This window comes from Ochotona curzoniae, unplaced genomic scaffold, assembly GCF_017591425.1.
Source record: "Ochotona curzoniae isolate NIBS_2020 unplaced genomic scaffold, NIBS_Ocur_1.0 contig_899, whole genome shotgun sequence".
NCBI lineage: Eukaryota > Metazoa > Chordata > Mammalia > Lagomorpha > Ochotonidae > Ochotona > Ochotona curzoniae.
Genome location: NW_024466605.1, coordinates 8,092,775 through 8,103,302, shown reverse-complemented (window position 1 = coordinate 8,103,302; position 10,528 = coordinate 8,092,775). Strand labels below are relative to the sequence as shown.

At 40.4% G+C, this 10,528-nt stretch overlaps 1 pseudogene; it reads left to right on the top strand.

The window, feature by feature from the left end:
- The first annotated feature begins 3,343 nt into the window (after nucleotides 1-3,343).
- Nucleotides 3,344-4,484, top strand: LOC121165572 (annotated as a pseudogene).
- The last annotated feature ends 6,044 nt before the right edge of the window (nucleotides 4,485-10,528 follow it).

Here is a 10,528-nt window from a genome sequence, read left to right as displayed (position 1 = left end):
CTTTTTTGTCTACCAGGTGTGGGTGGGCGGGGATTCGGAGGGATTGAGGTCAAGGCCCCAGGGGATTGGTGCCTGCAGGTAAATGCCTGGGGATGATTGGTGAGTGGGCGGGGTTGGGGAAGGGGCTGGGAAATTGGGGGTGGGATTCTCAGGTGGAATGCCAGGTTACATCTGATTGGTGGATGGCTGGACTGGCGCGAATTCCGTGAGCAGTGAGGAAGAAGAAATGGCGCAGAGTCCAGGGTGGGATATTGGAATAAGTCCTTACATGGGGTATGAGCGAGATCACACCAGACATGTTTAAGGTTTAGGAGTCTTTATTAACCAAGCTTGGTGGTAATAGAGCATACTAGAACTAGCAAATCACAAGTCCTTATAACAATCCAACCAAACATAATCCAACCAAACATAACCCAACCAAACATAATCCAAAGAAGAACAAATGGTCATCACCCTTAAGTCCACCCGTTAAGCTGAAGACCTATGTTCCAGCTTTCCCAACAATATAAGTTATCCTAAGAGGTATGCAAAGAATAACCTGGACACTTACAAAGCTGCAGATATTCACCTTTCCCTGGCTTTTCTGCCCACATTCCATCACTGCTAGACCTCACCTCCCCTGGAACTCCTGATAGTACACAAACCAGAAACAACGTTACGATATCCATTGTCCCATCTAAGCAGTACACAGGGACCATGCTCAGGGGATTACCTGTCCTGGGTCAGCCAAGAATCGAGGTGCCAGAGTAATGAAAGCACCTGACCAGAAAGAGAGCGAGCAAGCCCCTGCTTCACATGCCTTTTGGAGGGAGTTATGAGGGGGATGGTTACAAAACAATGCAGTACCGTCCCCTGTCAGATGATAGGTGAGTCACAGGTGGGCAGAAGCGAATACCTAAGTGTTGGGGGGAGTGGTTGAGGATGGAATTAATCCATTGCTGTTAGGACCCACTTTCAGGACAGAGGGTAGGGGACACAGCCACATTTCATTTGCCCACTCTCAATGGATGCTGGCTATCACTGGTTGTACCCCATAAGAGTACATGGGACATATTCTAGGTTAGACCTTGTATTAGGCTGCAAGTCAAGTGTAAGCAAATAGAAAGCATATCATGTCTTCTCAGACCACAAGGAAATAAAACTAGAAATTAGCAACAATGGAATATTTTTTAAATACATGGAAATTGAAAAATATGCTACTGAATGACCAATGGATCATTGAAGGAATTAAAAAGGAAATAAAAAATTTCTGGAGACAAAAGCAAATAAAACTAAAACATGTAAAACCTATACAATAAAGAAAGTGTAAGAGGGAAGTTTATAGTATTAAGCCCATAAATTTAAAAAATGGAACTCAGATTAATGATGTAATGATGTAGCTCAAGGACTTTAGAAAAACAAGGACAAATTTGGGCTGGCTTTGTGGTGGTAAAACTATCTTCAGTGATAGCGTCATCCCATATGGCCAAGAATTCATGTCCTGGCTCCTCCACTGTAGATCCAGCTCACTGTTAATGGTCTGAGAAAGCAGTAGAAGATGGCCGAGTGTTTGAGGCCCCGCCCTCCATGTGGGAGACATGGATGAAGCTCTTGGCTTCAGCCTGGCCCAGACCTGGCCATTGTGGCCATCTAGAAGACATCTCACCCAACCCCAAAATCTTTCAAATAATTTTTTGAAAAAGGAACAAATCAAACCCAAGGTTAGTGGAATTAGTAGGAAGGCAAGAAATCATAAGAACCACAGCAAAAATAAAACAAAAAAATAGAAAAGATTAGCAAAACAGGGGCTAGCACCGTAGCATTGTAGGTTGAGCCTCTGCCTTTGGCACTGGCATCCCACATGGCTGCTGGTTTGTGTCCTGGCTGTTCCACTTCTAATCCAACTCCCTGCTTATGGCCTGGAAAAGCAGGAAAGGATGGCTCAAGTTCTTGGGCCCTGTACTCATATGGGAGACCCAGAATGAGCTGGGCTGGGAAGGGAGGGAAGGAAAGAGAAGGGTTAGAAAGAAAAGAGAAAGGAAGGGAAGGGAAGGAAAAAGAAAGGAGGGAGGAAAGAAGGAAACATCAAGCTGAAGTCATCACAATATGTGATGTCAAAACACTACAAAGCTATAGTCATTAAAAAGAGCATGATGGGGTCAACACTATGGTACAGCACATTAAGCCTCTATCTGTAATGCTTGCATTACATATGGGTGCCAGTCCTAGAGCTGGCTGCTCTGCTTCTGATCCAACTCTCTGTTGTCGTGCCTTGTAAAACAACAGAAGATGGCTCAAGTGCTTGGGGGCTGTGCATCCACATAGGAGACCAAAAAAAATCTTCAGGTTCTTGGCACCAGTCATTGTGACCATGTGGGGAGTGAGTCAGCAGATGGAAGATCTCTCCCTCTCTCTCTTTCTCTGTCTCCTCCTGGTTCTATTACTCTTTCTTTCAAATAAATAAATAAATCTTTTTTAAAAAATGAATTCAAGATGCATGAAAGAGCGAAAATTAAGGGCCTGGCACGGCAACCTAGTGGCTAAATCCTTACCTATCATGTGCCGGGATCCCATATGGGTGCCAGCTCATGTCCTGGCTGCTCCATTTCCCTTCCATCTCCCTGCTTGTGGCCTGGGAAAGCAGTGGAGGACAGCCCAGGGCCTTGGGACCCTGCACCCACATGGGAGACCCAGAGGAGGCTCCTGGCTCCTGGCTTTAGGTTGGCTCAGCTGTGGTCATTGCAGTCACATGGGGAATGAGCCAGTACATGGAAGATCTTCCTCTCTGTCTCTCCTTCTCTCTGTAAAATCTGACTTCAAATTAAAAAAAAAAAAATCTTTTGAAAAATATGGAAGAACAATGAGAAGGTTTAGGGAAACTTGAGTAAAAAAAATATTATGAGCTAAATTTAAGGCCTGACACTATGAAATTTATAGAATAAAATGTAAGAGAAACATTGCAAGATGATGGTGTAGATGATGGCCTCTTAGAAAAGTACAAGCAATAAAAGCAAGATGAGACAAAACAGGATTTTTTTCAAGCTTAGAAGCTTCCACATGCATAAGAAACAATCAATACAGTGAGTCTAACCAATGGAATGGGAAAAAATATTTGTAAGCAACTTACCTGATAAAGCAGCAGTATCTAGAAATTGGATAAACTCAAAAATAAAACCTCAACAATTACAAAACAACTAATTCAAATAAGAAGCAGGTGGGCTGTTTTACCTGCTGAGGTAGGTAAGGAATCCTTCAAGTATCCTGGGTTCTGAATGGACAGAGTGTACTACCATCATCAACATCTTCCTATGAACATCTGAGACCTGCAAGCATCACCTGACTATCACTGATGCTCCAGGACGCCATGGCCTGTACCAAAAAGGCAACTCCAGGTACATCCCAGGACAACCATGCAGTTCTGCATGTTGCTGCTGGTGTGGGGCATTGGAAGCTGGGATCTCCAAGAATGGGCATGCCCCTCTGGCTTACGTGCTAAGCATATAACAGCTCACTGCCGATGATTTGAAGACCTTAGAGATGGCAAAATGGGTTCCACTGAGGCACCCTAGAGCCAGAAGGGATACAAGAAAATCATGAAGGAAGTGAGCACCTACATTAGGAAATGTGGCCACAACCCTGACACGGTAGTGTCTGTACCAATATCTAGCTGGAACAGTGACAATGCGCTGGAGCCAGGTGCTAATATGCCATGGTTCTAGGGAAGGAAAGTCATCTGCAAGGGTGACAATGCCCATGGAACCACACTGCTGGAAGCTCTGGATTGCATCCTCCCGCACACTAGACCAAATGACAAGCCTTTGCATCTGCTTCTGCCCCTACCCCTGCAGGATGTCTGCAACACTGGTGCTGTCAGTGCTGTCCCAGCAGCCCCAGGGGAGACCGATGCCCTCAGATCTTGCATGCTGATAATCTTCACTCCTGTCAATGTCACTACTGAAGTCAAATTTGTTGGAATGCCCCATGAATCTTTGAGGGAAACTCCCTAGGGACAAGGTTTATTCATGTCAAATAAACCTGTCAGAGATTTCATCATGGCAAGATGGCTGGTGCTGGCAAAAAACACCCACCAATGGAAGCAGCTAGCTGGATTCACTGCTCTAATAATCACCCCAAACTGTCCCAGCCAAATCAAAACTGGTTGCGCCCCTAAATCAGACAGTCACACAGCTCATATAACTTGCCAGTTTGCTGAGCTGAAGGAATAGATTGATGGTTCTGGTAAAAAAAAAAAAAAAAAAAAAAAACTCTCTAAGGTCTTTAAATCTGTTGATGATGCCATTGTTGATAGGGTTCTTGGCCAGCCCTTCTCTAACCTTCCTTCTCTGGGTCATCTTGTTGTCTGAGATACAAGACAGAAGGTTGCTGTGGATGTGATCAAAACAGTGGGCAATTAAGCCACTGGAGCTGGCAAGATCACCAAGTCTGCCCAGACAACTCAGAAAGCTAAATTGGTATTATCCCTAATAATTGTCACCCCAGTCTAAATCAGTGATGGAAGAATGGCCTCAGAGCTCTTAGTCTCAATTGTTTATTTAAATTGAACAATTAAAGACTGGTTAATGATAATGACGTATGGCAAAACCTTCACGGGGAAATAAAAATGTTTTGTGGACCATTTTCTTTTGTGTGTGTGTGTGTGTGTGTGTGTGTGTGTGGCGATTTTTAAGTTGGTAGTTTTTAAACTCAGTACTTTCCAATGGAAATAACTTGACCAAAAGTCTGTCACAGAAGTTTAAGGCCTTTAAAACCAAGTTTAATGAGAAACCTGGGTCTTCTGTCAACACTGGACCTTCTATAGAAAAGCTTGTCATTGAATTCAAAGAGTTTACAATCTGCTGAAATTTAGAAATGTTGAATTAACTTTCCTGGAAAGGACCGAATTTTTCCACCTCTTTCTTGTTTGAAACATATAAGGAAAAGTTGTGAGTGACTCTAAGTTATAGCACTGCTATCTACAACAGAAAAGCAAATGAACTTTGTTGGCATGTAATTTAGTTTAGAAAGCCAAATTTGATAACATTAAAGGATATGTGTTAAAAATGAAATTGTGTAGCTATGACCAAATTTATTGGAATCGTGAAAAACAAGAAGAAGAGACAGCTGAAGGACCTGAATTTTCTTGTTCTCAAAAGATTAAATACTGAGGCCAAGAGACATGAAAACAAAAAAACTCCATATCGCTGCCCGTAAGGGACATGCAAATCGAAACCGCAATGATATAGCACTGCACCCTGGTAGAATGGTTGTTATCAAAAAGACAGAAGGCAACAAGTTCTGGTTGCCTCCCTTGTGAGACCTGGATGAAGCTCCTGGCTTCCTGGCTTGAGCATCACCCAGCTCTGTTACAGACGAGAGATCTCTGTGTCTCCCTGTCTCTGCTTTTCAAAGCGAATATCTTAAATACATAAATTAGTGCAGTGCTGTGGAAAACACAATGCAGATTTATTTTTTAAATTTTTAGTTAGTTCTTAGCAGATTCAATATTAGAATTTATAAATATAATTCTAAGAATATAATGATATTCCCTTCCTCCATCTCATCTGCCCTTTCTCTCTCTTTTTTGGCTCTTGAGACAGCACTGTAAATTTGCATTAAAATAAAAATGATTAATGCTTCATCAAATAAGAAGTTTTAACAAGTAAAAAACTAAAAGACAGTAGTTTAATGGGATTCTACACAATGGTTTTAAAAAATAATTGGAAAATGACTTTTACCCAAGGACTCAATATAGTTTCTGTTGTTTTTCCAGACGCATTAGCAGGGAGCTGCATCAGAAGTGGTGCAGCTGGGACTGGAACCAGGACCATATCGGGTGCCCTCATAACAGGCAGTTTCTTGACCTGTTAGGCCCTAATGCCAACCCCTAGGATAACATTTTTTTTAAAAGATTTATTTTTTATTATTTTTTCATTGGAAAGGCGGATATACAGAGAGGAGAGACAGAGAGGAAGATCTTCCGTCTGATGATTCACTGCCCAAGTGAGCATAACGGCCGATGCTATGCCGATCCAAAGCCAGGAGCCTCTTCCGGGTCTCCCACACGGGTGCAGGGTCCCAAAGCTTTGGGCTGTCCTCGACTGCTTTCCCGGGCCACAGGCAGGGAGCTGGATGGGAAGCGGAGCTGCCAGGATTAGAACCGGTGCCCATATGGGATCCTGGTGCGTTCAAGGTGAGGACCTTAACCACTGTGCCATTGTGCCGGGCCCACCTAGGATAACATTTTTAACCATGGGTTTGATAGATATAAGACAAAGTCTTACAAAACTGTATTTGTAACAGTACTGATACAGGCATTTTTCTTTTGTTTTTAAATCCCCCTCTCCTTTTTTTAAGTTTTAGTTCCTACTTTTAAGGAAGACCATAGTATATTTGTCTTTCTGTGTCTGACTGATTTCATTCAACCTGATATTCACCAGTTGCAAGCATCTTGTTGCAAATGGTAGAATTTCATTCTTTCTATAACCAAATAATATTCTGTCGTCTATATATGTCATGTTTTCTTCATCCATTCATCTGATGACGGACACCTTGGTTGAGGCCACATTTTGGCTGTTGTGTACAGGGCTGCTGTAAGCATGGTGGAACTGTTGTCTCTTTGATAACATATCTCTGGGGAAAAATACCCAGTAGTACAGTTGCTGGATCATGCAAGTCTATTTTCAATTATATTTTTAAAGAAATTTCTGCGCTGTTTTTCACAGCATAGAAATTCCAATCCCAAAAGGATAAATGATCATGTCTTCTCTGATATAAGGCAAACTTCATGCAAAATACAAGATTAATAGATATTTAAGTAAACATGTATATACACATATTCACCTCGAAACTAGCACATCTGGAAGTGAGGATACATTGCAGTACGCATCTCCAATCCCAAATAGAAGATGGATTCGAAATGAAACTGTGACATATATGTTGACAATGGGATGCTGGACTTGCCACCATTGTCCATACTTACGATGTCATAATACATATAAATGGCAGAACTGTGACTGTTGCTGAAGGGCAGCTATAGCATTGTGATTTATGGGGGGAAATAGCGTGTGAAGAGAGAATAAGGTCATGGACAGGAAAATTCCTATGTGTATGGAAGCCGTATCACTACAAATTTTTAAAAAAGAAAAAGAAAATAAAGAAATCTCCACACTGTTTTCCAGAGCGGTCACACAAATTTACATCACCAGCAGTGCGTAAATGTCCCTTTCTCTCCAACCCTCATCGATATTTGTTTCTCTCTTAGGTTTTAGCTGCTCTGACAAATTTGTTTAAGCAGAATTTTGTACTTTTCCTCCTATAGGTCTTATACACATACATTTTAAAATTTGTGCCCAGGTATTTCGTTTTAAGGTATATGAATATAAATGGTATTGTATTTTTTTTATTTCAAATTCCTTCTTTTTTTAACATTTATTTATTTTTATTACAAAGTCAGATATACAGAGAGGAGGAGAGACAGAGAAAAAGATCTTCTGTCTGATGATTCACTCCCCTAGTGGCTGCAATGGCTGGGGTTGTGCCAATCCAAAGCCAGGATTCAGGAGCTTTTCTGGGTCTCCCACACGGGTGCAGAGTCCCAAGGCTTTGGGCCATCCTCAGCTGCTTTCCCAGGCCACAGCAGGGAGCTGGATGGGAAGTGGAGCTGCCGGGATTAGAACCGGCAGCCATATTGAACCCCGGCTTGTTCAGGGCAAGGACTTTAGCCGCTAGGCCACGCCATCAGGACCTCAAATTCCTTCTTTAATGCTGGTATAGTATAGTGATTGATTTTGTATACCAACTTGTGTTCTGCACACAGGCCGTAATAATTTATTAGTTCTGAGAGTTTTTTCTTTAGTTATTTTGAATTTTCCAAGTAAACAATCATGTCATCTACAAGTAATGACAGTCTTATTTCTTTCTTCCCAAACTGCAATACCTTTTATTTCTCCTCATTGTCTTACAGCAAGTGCTGCAGCTTCTCACACAGTCAGCGGTGAGAGGGGATATCCTTGTCTTGTGCTTGTCTTGGTGGAAAAGCTTCCAGTTTTTCACCATTAGGACTGATGTTTGCTGTAGGCACTTGTAGATATTATTTAGCAAGTTGAGGAAGTTGTCTACTTTTCCTAGTTTGTTCATAGTACCATGAATGCATGTGGGGTTTTCTCAAATGATTTTCTTTATAGTTATAATCATTTGATTTTCTTTAGTGTGTTCAGATGATGAATTGCATTCATTGATTTTTTAATACCGACTCAGCCTTGCACACCTGAAATAAATCCTACTTCATTATAATATGTAATTCTTGGTATACATTGTTAGATTCACTTTGTTAATAATTCATGGAGGATTCTTTCCCACTGGTGTTCATGAGCAATCGGGCTGTGGTTTTCTGCTACTGTGATGTCTTTTTCTGATTTAAGCATGAGGATAATTCTGATTTTATACGACTAGCAAGTGTTCTCTTGCTTTTAACTTCTGGAAATGATTATAGAGAACTGATAAAATCTCATCCTCAACTGTAGATGAACAGCAGAATGAATGTTCTCAATTTTTTAAAAAAAATATGGTTTGTCAGTTTTTCCTTTCATGGGTCATACGTTCGCTTTCAAACCCAGAGTTTTTCTTAGCCTGATATCATGATGAATTGATCCTGTTTAATAGTCTTACATTTTGCATTAAATCTGTGATTCATTTGTGAAAGTAATAACTGCACAAGTTGTAAAATTTAGTTCAAGGTTTGATTGTTGATTTGGATTTTTAAATTTTGATGTTGTGTTCTTTCCTATAGATGTTCAGTTGGTCCAGTGCCATTTGTTGAAAAGGCTAACCTTGCCAAAAATCAATTTCTTTTGACCTATATCTGGAATTGTATTCTGTTCCATTAATCTATGTGTCTATCGGTGTCAGTATGACACTCTTTTGATTTTGGCAGCTACACACTAAATGATAATATGAGTACCGTGATTCATTGTGCTTCACTCTTTGTCAAGATTGAGTTTCTTTGTAAATTTTATTATTAAATATTTAATTTTTCTAGCTCTTATGCATGAAATTTCCTTCTGGGTAGCTCTTTCAGCAGTATTATTATTGGATATTAAGATGCCACTTGTTTTTCATATAGATTTGTATCCTACAGTTTTACTGAATTGGTTTATCAGCTTTTTGATGGAGCATTCACATTTCTCCATGTACAAAACATGTCCCCTGCCAACGTGTTTATCCTGAATTCCTCCTTTCCAATATCTACACTCTTTCTTTCCCGCTCTTCCCCAACTGCTTTTGCTGATGCTTCCAACACATGTTAAAGAGTGTTAAAAGTGTCTTGTTCCAGACATAAGAGGAAACTGTTCATCCATTTGGTATAACATTGGCTATTAGTTTATAAAATATAGCTTTTATAATTTTGAGATGTTCCTCCTGCACCTAATTTGTTTAGCATTTTTTATCATGAATCTAAGTTGAGTATGATCAAATACTTTCTCTGCATCTCTTAAGATTGTTGTATAGTTCCTCTTCAGCATTGTGCTTAAGTGATTTATTATGTTTAGCTATTTTAAAAAATTATTTTAGTTTTACTTGAAAGTCAGAGTTACAGAAAGAGCTGGGTCTTCCATCCACTGGCTCAAATGGCCTCCAGTGCTGAGCTGACCCAAAGCCAGGAGCTTCTTCTTGGTCTTCCATATGGGTCGAAGGAGCCCAAGGACTCCTGCTTTCCCAGGCCATAAGCAGGGAGCTGGATCAGAAGTGGGGCAGCTGGGACTCACCCGATGCACATAAAGGATGCTGGCTCCACAGACAGAAGCTTAGCCTATATTCTACAGCACCAGACCTGATTTATTACGTGTATTAGCTTACAAATGTTGGGTCGTCCTTACGTCTCAGAGGTATATCCCACTTGATCATAATGTTTGGTCTTTCTAAAAATAGTGATGGAATTGGCTTGTTAATTTTTTTAAAATAAAGAACTTCTTATATCTTACCTTAAGGCAAACAGTGAAGATCCTTCATTCCTCATCATCTTATAAATTTTTTGAATATGCAAAGTTCCACACCCTATCCATTTTAGTAGGTTACAAAATGAGCAGCAATCCAGCTGTCTTGGGATGATAATTTGGGAATATCTTTAAGTAGCTGTACATCTACTGGAAAAAAGTCTTTACAGTCTAAAAACAAAGTTTAACTTCTTCATGGAAAACTTCATGAAATACCTTTGCTTAATAGGTTAGGCTAATTCTCTAGGAAGTTAAAATGAAATGGAACACCAGCAGAAGGTTCTTAGGCACACAGCACTAGTGCTCAAACTGCAAATACAAATTCCAACATAGTACATATGGTTATGTTACTGCTGAACTGTCCATCTTCATTAAATTTGAGTTTTCATATAAGCTACTGGTTGTCAGACACCATGGTTTGCTAACATTTTGTTGAGATTTTTTGCATCTGTTTTTTAAGGATATTACTCTGTGGATTCTGTGTGTTTTGTCAGAATTTGGGTTTGGTGCCAAAGTAATGTTGACCATATTTGAATGTATTTTGCAGAACTCCATCA